The sequence below is a fragment of the Marmota flaviventris genome, chromosome 5 (assembly GCF_047511675.1).
Source record: "Marmota flaviventris isolate mMarFla1 chromosome 5, mMarFla1.hap1, whole genome shotgun sequence".
Lineage (NCBI taxonomy): Eukaryota > Metazoa > Chordata > Mammalia > Rodentia > Sciuridae > Marmota > Marmota flaviventris.
Window position 1 is genome coordinate 84,997,024 of NC_092502.1, and position 10,058 is coordinate 85,007,081.

A 10,058-nucleotide genomic window follows, 5' to 3' on the forward strand; every position below is an offset into this window, starting at 1 on the left:
TTGTGACTTAATCAATGGACTAATCTATTAATGAGATCATAGCTAATGGTATTATTGGGAGGTGGTGGAAACTGTAGGAGGTGGGTCCTAGTTGAAGGAAGTAGGTCATTGGGTGGTATGCCTGGGAAGGTCTTCCTTGTCCCCAATCATGAATCACAATAAATCTTATTTTCTATAAGCTGTTTTTCTCAGATATGTTTTACAATAAGGCAAGGCAATTTGATTTAATTTGACAAATATTTGGAAATAGGGATAGGGTTGTTGTTTGGTTTATACCATATTCCTGGTGCCTAGCTTAGAACTTAGTACATATAATAGGTTTTTAAAAACCTGTGTTAAAATAAGCACATCCAAAATGATTTGATAAGGGTCTCTTACTATATCAGCACCCCTATAAAAACAAAGAGAATACTGGTTTTGAAATGATGCCAAAAGCAATATTTATTGAAATTTGAAAATTTAACAAAGGCTAGTAACAATCCCAGGAGTATTATTCAAGACAAATGCCTAAATCTCACTAAGAACAGATTTGTAGAGTTTTAAATTGCACTACTCAAAGAACTGGCTGCTACTGGTATCATGGCATTCCAGAACCGACCCCTCCACCATCTCCCCCCACCCTACCCCACGCCCCAAGAATAAGAAAGTGATGATGACTCTTACAAAGTGTTAGATTTAACTGAGTATGCAAGAAGACACAACAGGTGAAATCGAGTATTTGGCCACAGTTCTGGTCCTATGGTAGAAAAACACTCAGTAGCTACCCAGATTATAAATGGGTGGTATGACTGGCTGGTGTGCAGGATTTCTGTTCCAGAAGGGTGGAAAACTTATAGCAATTGCAGTGGGAGGACGCTTTCTTCTCCTTCAGATCCCTAGTCACAGTAGCTTTGTGCGCATTGACTGGAAGAGTTGAGAAAGATATGAACAAAGCAAAAAGATTAAGAAATGAGCAAATAAAGCAGCACCTGAAAACAACAAAATGATTGAAGAACCAACAGAATTTATCAAACAGAATGTAGAGATATCCAGTGGATTTGTGAGAGAGTTTTTGATAGGCCTTGCATCTTACAGACGTGAATGTTCTACCCTAATAGTGGATCCAACTTTGAGAAGTGATATGGAGGCAACAGGGTGATCTCTCAATAGTACATAGCACCAGAATCTCCAGAAAAAGGAGGAACAACTAGCTGGCCAACACCAGATTCATAACTTAGCATTTTTCCTTCTGAATTTTAGCAAACTAGTATCTGCTATGAAACGACCTATGTGGTATGTGAATAATAGTATTGTGGAGCAAAACATAGATTTTGTCAATTTTTAAATATTTAAATCTGTTTAGAAACTAGCTTGTAAGATATCACCATTGGATATACATATGGAGAGAGAAAAAATTGGTTGAATTTATTGGCCAATAAGATATACTCTTTTTATTTAAATAAGGTGTTCTTCATTGTGCTTTAGTTACACTATAGTATCAATAATTAAAAACTTGTCTTACAGCTTCAATACTAGGTCTGACTTTAAAAAAAATACATGTTTGCAATAAACTATAGAATCATGGTGCCCTTTTGCAAGACTTTACAAATAATAGAATTATGAAAGATATTAAATAGATTCTACTGATGTGAAAAAAAAATGCATTACTCCCATCCCTTTCTTGCCAGCCCTACAGCAGCTCAAAAATAAACAGTCTCAGAATTAGAGTTGTGAAAATAGCATTCTAGCAGCATTTGTAAAGACCCAAATAGTCTGGAGTCTCACACCTTCAAAATAGTCCCATCCCAGAACTTATTACTATATGACTATATGACCTGTCTGGAAACCTCTTTAAAACGTACCATTCACAGGGCTTGTATATTAGACATGACTCTCAGTGAAGGAATTCCTGCCCCAGAGCATTTAAAGAGAAAATCAGTGGTAATTGTTTAACAACACAGCTACCTGAGGCATCCATACCAATTGAGGAAAGGGGATAGCATTAATACTTAAAAAAAAAAAAAAACCCTATATATTGGGGATATAAGATGCTTAATTCTTGAAAAATTTCTGCATTTTGGGGTAAACACAGAAGGCCATGCAAATGTATAGCACCATGCATTTACCTAAGAATCACCTGAAAATTGTCAATATCTGACCATTGACTGGCATTAAGGCTGAATACAAGCTGGAATTTCAACTTAAGTCAGAGTTGTAAACTACCAGAGCATTAAAGCAACATACAGAGGGAGTGCATGATCAAAGGGTAGGAAAAGCAAAGGGATGTAAAACATGTTTAATGCAAAAAGAAACACTAAGTAGGAGTAGGAATATTTAGGTAAAATGGACTTTAAGCTAAAAAATATATACAAAGAAGGTTACTACATAATTATAAAGGGATCAATTCAACAAGAGTAAAAAAAAATGTAGACATATATGCATCACAAACCAGAGCACCCAATTATAAAAAAAGAAGCCTTAGTAGATCATAAGGGAGAGACAGAGTCCAACACAACAAAAGGTGGTAACTTCAGCATACAATTTTCAACAATGAACAGATCATACAAAATAATAAATCAAAAAAGAAATATCAGAGTTAAAAATTATACTCTAGACTGAATAGACCCAACAGACATTGACAGAAAATCTCATCCAACAGCTACAGTATACATATTCTTCTCATTCTTCACATAGGGCATTCACCAAGTTAGACTATATGTTGGACCACAATACAAGTCTCAATAAATGTCTTAAAAATCAAAATAATATCTTGTGTCTTCTCCAGGCACAATGGAGAGAAACTACAAACAATAATAAAAGAAACCTTACAAATTATTAAAATACATAGAAATGACCAATATGCTCTTCAATATACAAATAGTCAATAAATAAATATAATTCATCACATCAATAGACTTAAAGATAAGAATCATATGATTTATCAATCAATGCAGAGAAAGCATTTGGCAAAATACAGCACACTTTTATGTTCAAAACACTAGAAATACTAGGGATAGTAGGAACATACCTATACATTGTAAAAGCTATCTATGCTAAACCCAAGACTAACATCATTCTAAATAGAGAAAAATCGAAAACATTCCCTCTATAAACTGGAAAAAGACAGGGATGCCCTCTTTCACCATTTCAATTCAACACAGTCATTGAAACTCTAGCCCGAGCAATTAAACAGACAAAAGAAATTAAAGTGATACAGACAGGAAAAGAACTCAAACTATCATTATTTCTATACTTAGAGGATCCAAAAAACTCCATCAGAAAATTTCTAGAGTTAATAAATGAATTCAGCAAAGTAGCAGGATATAAAATCATTTTTATACACTGGTGATAAATCCTCTGAGAGAGAAAATAAGAAAACTACCCCACTCACAATAGCCTCAAAAAAAAAAAAAAATACTTGGGAACCACCAAAAGAGGTGAAAGACCACTATAATGAAAACCACAGAACACTAAAAAAAGAAATTGAAAACACCTTATAAGATGCAAAAATCTTCCATGCTCTTAGATAGGCAAACTTAATATGTCAAAATGACCATACTACCCAAAGCTCTATACAGATTCAATGTGATTCCAATTAAAATACCCATGCCATTCCTTGTAGAAATAGAAAAAGCAATTGTAAAACTCATTTTGAAAAATAAGAGACCAAGAATAACCAAAGCAATCTTTAGCAAGAAGAGTGAAGCATGAGCATCATAATGCCAGACCTTAAACTATATTTTAAAGCTATAGTTACAAAAATGGCATGGTATAGGCAACAAAATAGATAAGCGGACCAATGGTACAGAATAGAAGATACAGAAAAAAACCCACATAAATAGAGTTATCTCATACTAGAGAAAGGCACCAAAAACATAAAAAGATAGCCTCTTCAACAAATGGTGCTGGGGGAAGTAGAAATCCATATGCAGCAAAATGAAATTAAACCCCTACCTCTCACTATGCACAAAACTTAACTCAAAGTGGATCAAGGACCTAGAAATTAGTCCAGAGACCCTGCACCTAATAGAGGAAAAGTAGGCCCAAATCTTCATCACGTCAGATTAGGCCCCAATTTCCTTAACACAACTCCTAAAGCACAAAATAATATCAAGAATTAATAAGTGGGATGAACTCAAACTAAAAAGCTGCTTCTGAGCAAAAGAAATAATCAATGAAATGAAGAGAGAGCCTACATTTTGGGAGCAAATTTTTGCCACACACATGTCAGATAGAGCACTAATCTCCAGGATATATAAAAAATTCAAAAAACAACGCCAAAAAAAAAAATCAATCAATAATTGGGCTAAGGAGCTGAGCAGACACTTCTCAGAATAAGATATACATTCGATCAACAAATATATGAGAAAATGTTCAACATCTCTAGTAATTAGAAAAATGCAAATCAAAACTACTCTAAAATTTTATGGACTTTCAATGTCTGAATGGCAGTTATCAAGAATACAAACAACAAGTGATGGCAAGGATATGGGGGAAAAGGCATACTCATACATTGTTGGTGGAACTGCAAATTGGAGCAACCAATCTGGAAAACAGTATGGAGATATCTCAGAAAACATGGAATGGAACCACCACTTCACCCAGCTATCCCACTCCTCAGTTTATACACAAAGGACTTAAAATCAGCATACAATAGTAATGCAGCCACATCAATGTTTATAGCATCTTAATTCACAATAGCTAAACTGTGGAATCAATCTAGATGTTCTTCAGTAGATGAATGAATAAAGAAACTGTGGTATATACACAATGACATATTATTCAGCATTAAAAGAGAATAAAATTATGACATTTGCAGGTAAATGAATGGAGTTGAAGAATATCATGCTAAGCAAAGTAAGCCAGTTCCAAAAAACCAAAGGCCAAATGTTCTCTCTGATAAGTGGATGCTGATCCATGATGGGGGGGAGGGGCATGGGGAAAACGGAGGACCATTGGTTGGGCAAAGGTGAGGGAGGGATGGGGATGGTGTATGGAGGCTGGAAAGATGATGGAATGAGATGGATATCATCACCCTAGGTACATGTATTGACTGCACATACAGTGCAATGCTACATCGTGTGCAACCAGAGAAATGAAAAGTTATGCTGCAATTGTGTACAATGAATCAAAATGTATTCTACTGTCATATGTACCTAATTAAAATAAATAAATTAATTATTTTTTAAAAGATATCAAAAGAAAAAATATAAAGCTTCTTGAACCAAATCAAAACAAAAATGTACCAAAGTCTCTGGAGAATTCAATAGCAATATGCACCTACATTTTTAAAAGAAAGAAAAAGATTTCAAGAAAGAAACTAAATGATGTAACTCAAAAAACTAGAGAAATAAGAACAAACCAAGAATAAAATTAGTAGACATAAAGAAAAAAACAAAGATCAGGGCCAAAATAAGTAAAATAGGTACTAAAAAATACAAAATGTCAACAAAATAAAGAATGTTTTCTCAATAGATGAACAAAATTGATTCACCTTCAGCTAAACTAACCAAGAAAAAGAATAGGAGACCCAGATAATTAATGTTTATATCAGATCAATTTACAATAGCTAAACTGTGGAACCAACTTAGATGCCTTTTGACAGATTAATGGATAAAGAAAATGTGGTACATATACACAATGTAACATTACTCAGCCTTAATAAAATTATGGCATTTGCAGGTAAATGGATGGAACTAGAGACTACTATGCTAAGTGAAATAAGCCAAACCCAAAATGCCAAAGTCAAATGTTTTCCCTGATAAGCAGATGCTGATCCATAATGGGGTGAGGGGTATAGGGAAGAATGTAGAAACTTTGGTTCATGTAGAGGTGAGTGAGTGGATGGGTGGAGTTGTGGGGATGGGAAGGATGGTAGAAATAGACAGTAATCATTACCCTATGTACATGTATGATTATACTAGTGGAGTAACTCTGAACATGTACAGCCTCAGAAATGAGAAGTTGTGCTCCATTTGTGTACTATATGTCAAAATGCATTCTACTGTAAAATTAATGAATTCATTAAAAATAAAATGTCATGATATCAGTATAAGCAATGATTTCCAAGGTAAGACCCCAAAAGTAGAAGCAACAAAAGTAAACATAGATAAACAGGACTGTATTAAATTAAGAAGTTTCTATACAGCCAAGGAAACAATCAACAAATGAAGAGCTATCCATCAGAGTAGAAGAAAATGTTTACAAACTATCAATTTGACAGAGAATTAATATCCATAATGTATAAAGAACTCAAAAGATCAACAACAAAAAACCAAATAATTTGACTTAAAAAATGGGAAAGTCTAAATGAACATTTCTCAAGATATCCAAATGACCAAAAGAAAAGAAACAGAAGAAAGGAAAGAAAGAAAGAATGCTCAACATTTTCAGGAAAATGCATATCAAAATTAAAATGAGACATCACCTTACCTAATTTAGAGTAGCTAAAAAAAAATAGCAGAGCAGGAGGGTGCAAGCCTGTAATAATGGAGGAAGGAAGATAGGGAGTTCAAAGCCAGCATTAGCAAAAGCAAGGTGCCTAAGCAATTCAATGAGACCCTTCCTCTAAGTGAAATACGGAATAGGGCCGGGGATGTTGTTCAATGGTTGAGTGCCCCTGAGTTCAATCCCAGGTACCAAAAATAAATAAATTAATTAATTAACAAAATTTTGGTAAAAGTGCAGAGAAAGGGGAGTTCATACATTGTTCAGCTAAGATGGATTTGAAGAGGAAATTGAAAATGTACTAAATTGATTCAATTTAAAATAAAATTAATTTGTGCAATTTGTTCATGAATTGTGTGAAAACATTACATTAAAAATCCTAAGACTGGCAAGATAAAACTTCTATTTCTTAAAAAAGGACAAGTATAAGCTTCGTATACACACACACAAAAAAAATACACACACACACACACACACACACATTTACATTCACAAACAAAGATCATACACCTTTTTCAGCTTACATTTTAAAAAGGAAGAGAGATTCAGGATAAAGAAAACAAATGGATTCCAAACTCATATTTCTGCCTGATAGCAAAGAATGAGCCATTTAAGTTGTAGGTAATTTCCTCCTTTCTCATGGTAAATACCAGATGGCTATGTGAGATACAGTGTATTAAACCAAACGCACATGGGAAAAGTTGCCAAACAGATCCAATTGGAACCACGTGGAATATTGTTGCACCATACAACAGAATTTAACATCCTTTCTCATTATTTCAGCCAAAACATCACTGTTAATTTGCTTCAATAATGGAGACAGGCAATCTGCTCTGGCAGTGATTTGGAATATTATCTCCATATTTCTTTGCTTCAATGCTATTTGACAGATGAGAAGATTTTGTAATTTGATTTCAATGTTGACTTAAGTGATCAATCCTTATTATATGATTGAAAGATGGAGATCATGTATTTCATTCCTTTGTTTCACTGTGAAGAAGACAACAAGGATTATTCAGTCTGTAATTTGGGAAAGAATCAATGTCACTAGGTACTATTCAATCACAAAAAAAATATTATTAGCATTATCCAAAGTAAATAAATTAATACCTAACCACATCAAAAATGTTGGTAACTATTGAGCTATGTTTTTCAAAAGAATAAACCCAAAGATGAATCCATGAGTAACTATTTACTTCATTAACTATTTACAAATATCTCCCCTAGATAAACCTAAAATCCTTACTTGAAATTTCAGTTGATCTCTACTTTTTGACCCAGTGAATATATTATTGACTATCTTTCTCTTCATAGATTGGGACCAGTATAAAATTTTAGAACATGTTGGTAAGTGGCCAGGTTGTTGAGGCCTGTGGTCTTTGCCATCTAAATCAAGAAGGAATCCTTTTTTTCCCCTTAGATGTAGATAGACACAATACCTTTATTTTATGTATTTATTTACTTATTTATTTTTATGTGGTGCTGAGGATAGAACCCAGTACCTTGCACATACCAGCAAGTGTTCTCCACTGAGCTACAACCCCAGCCCAGAAAGGAATCTTACATTTAAATGGGTACCTCTGAAAAATGCAGTACATTCGAAGAACACTTGAAGGTTGAAGATTCAATGTACTACAGTTTCAACACCAAAAATAAGAAAACTATGGATATTCCTCTAGGCTTTCATCAAGACCAAATGGAATTATTAAGGTCTCAAATATTTTTCACTTATCCTTCCAGGATTATCAGGAAACATAAGTCTGTCCTCAATATCTTTAAAATGTCTCTCTCCTGATCAAAGCAAATAATATATATTAGATCTGAGAGAGGGGCACATTTTCTATAGAAGATGTAATTTAGAATTAGTTTAATGTTCCTACGCATTAGTATTTATGCCACTAAATCTCATAGTCAGTGACGTATCAAATAGCTAAAAGGGAAATCAAGAAATAAGTAAAGCTAAACTCCTTATACTCAGAATGTAATTGAGAAGGTAAAAAAGATGATAAGGAAGAGAAGACAGAAGAGTAGATGTTCCTTACCAGATAGCTACCAGTATTAAGTCACATCCCCTTAGATTCACAAGGACTTCAAGGTCTTGCTGTCTGTTCTCTTCCCAGGATCATGTTCACTATAATACTGAACACTGTTTCATGTATAACGTTAGTGTATCTCAACTTCAGACAATGTAAGTTAAAGAAATAAACTCCTCTTGATTTACTTCCAACTTCCCCCCTCTACATCTACCATAGAATTTTTTGTCTATATTTCTTTGTCACTTAAAGATATTCGCATATTTAACTTTCTCCATAACATTAATTAAATCTTCTATGGTTATTCTACAGCCTTACTTGTGAAGTTTTAAATTCATTAACAGTTATTTTAATTATATCTATTTTCTTTTACCTAACTCCTTAGTATAGTTGAACGCACAATGAGAAGAACACATAGTTGAAAGAAAGCCTGAGTCAACAGAGGTTACTTCACAAGTAAATGTCAAATGAATTATTCTTAAGAGACTATTTTTATTTACATATTTATGCAGTATCATGCTATAACATTGTTTCATATTTTAATTGTGATCTTCTTATAAATGCTTAAATTTTTTGCCTTTTTTCCTTATTAATAACTCTCTCAGAATGCTAAGATTATATTACCCCCCTTCTTCTTGCCACCTCAAGGGCTGTATCAGTTTTCTTCATTTAGAATTGTCATATTCAATCATGCATTTAAAATGACAGGTACACAAATCATGCTGTTCAAAGGAACTTCTCACTTAGCTACACTCTGGTCATGAGAGTCCATGTGTGGTTCAGCCGTCTAACAGAAGCACCAAATCTTTGGTTCCTAAGAGCATTTTTTTCTGTGGGACAGGTTATCACCTCCTCGTTCCCATAGAAGTTCTCTCCTATGTAAAGACTCATTGAAAGAAAATTTGAGGATAAGTGATTTGAAAAATTGTCTCTTAATTTTAATTATTCATTGCATTTTTATTGACTATTATGCTATGACTGAAAAGCTTGAAGGTATTTTATTTCCATCACTCTGCCCCAAACTTCATGCTGTCATTGGATATAAAAATAAATATACAGTTTACTACACTTAGTAATACTAATCAGAACTATTAATAGGCTTTCTTTTTTGAGTGGATTAATTTTTCATCATATGACCACATAGCTTCCTTACCCCCTGAACATAGCCTACTAGTAAATGTATCATTTTATGTAGTCAAAGTCTCCTTGCTTTCTTTTCTAATGAAAAGAAAAGTGTGCCAAGGTCACTTTCTCAATTATTTCCCTTTCTCAGTGGGTCATAATTTAGCAAGCACTACTCATATCATATGCAACTGAAGTAAGAGAAAGCCTGAATCCCCACATGATCTAATTATATGAGAATTTGGCTAGCTATTATGCTAAATTTGCCCTTTGACCTGAAAGAAAATACTTCTGAGATGTTTTGTTCACTGAGAAGGATAAATGAGATGCATCAAAAGTTTTAGCTAATTGAGAAATGCTTGAATGATCTTGTCTATTTGACTGATACCTACTGGGACACATTTTACTGATAGTGTGAAAGGAACTTTGGAATCTAATTGGTAAGGTGGAGCATTTTTAAGCAAGGGATTTAAGATT

General features: G+C 33.7%; 1 pseudogene; it reads left to right on the forward strand.

The window, feature by feature from the left end:
- The first annotated feature begins 579 nt into the window (after positions 1 to 579).
- On the forward strand, positions 580 to 1,138 carry LOC114086428 (FUN14 domain-containing protein 1 pseudogene; annotated as a pseudogene).
- The last annotated feature ends 8,920 nt before the right edge of the window (positions 1,139 to 10,058 follow it).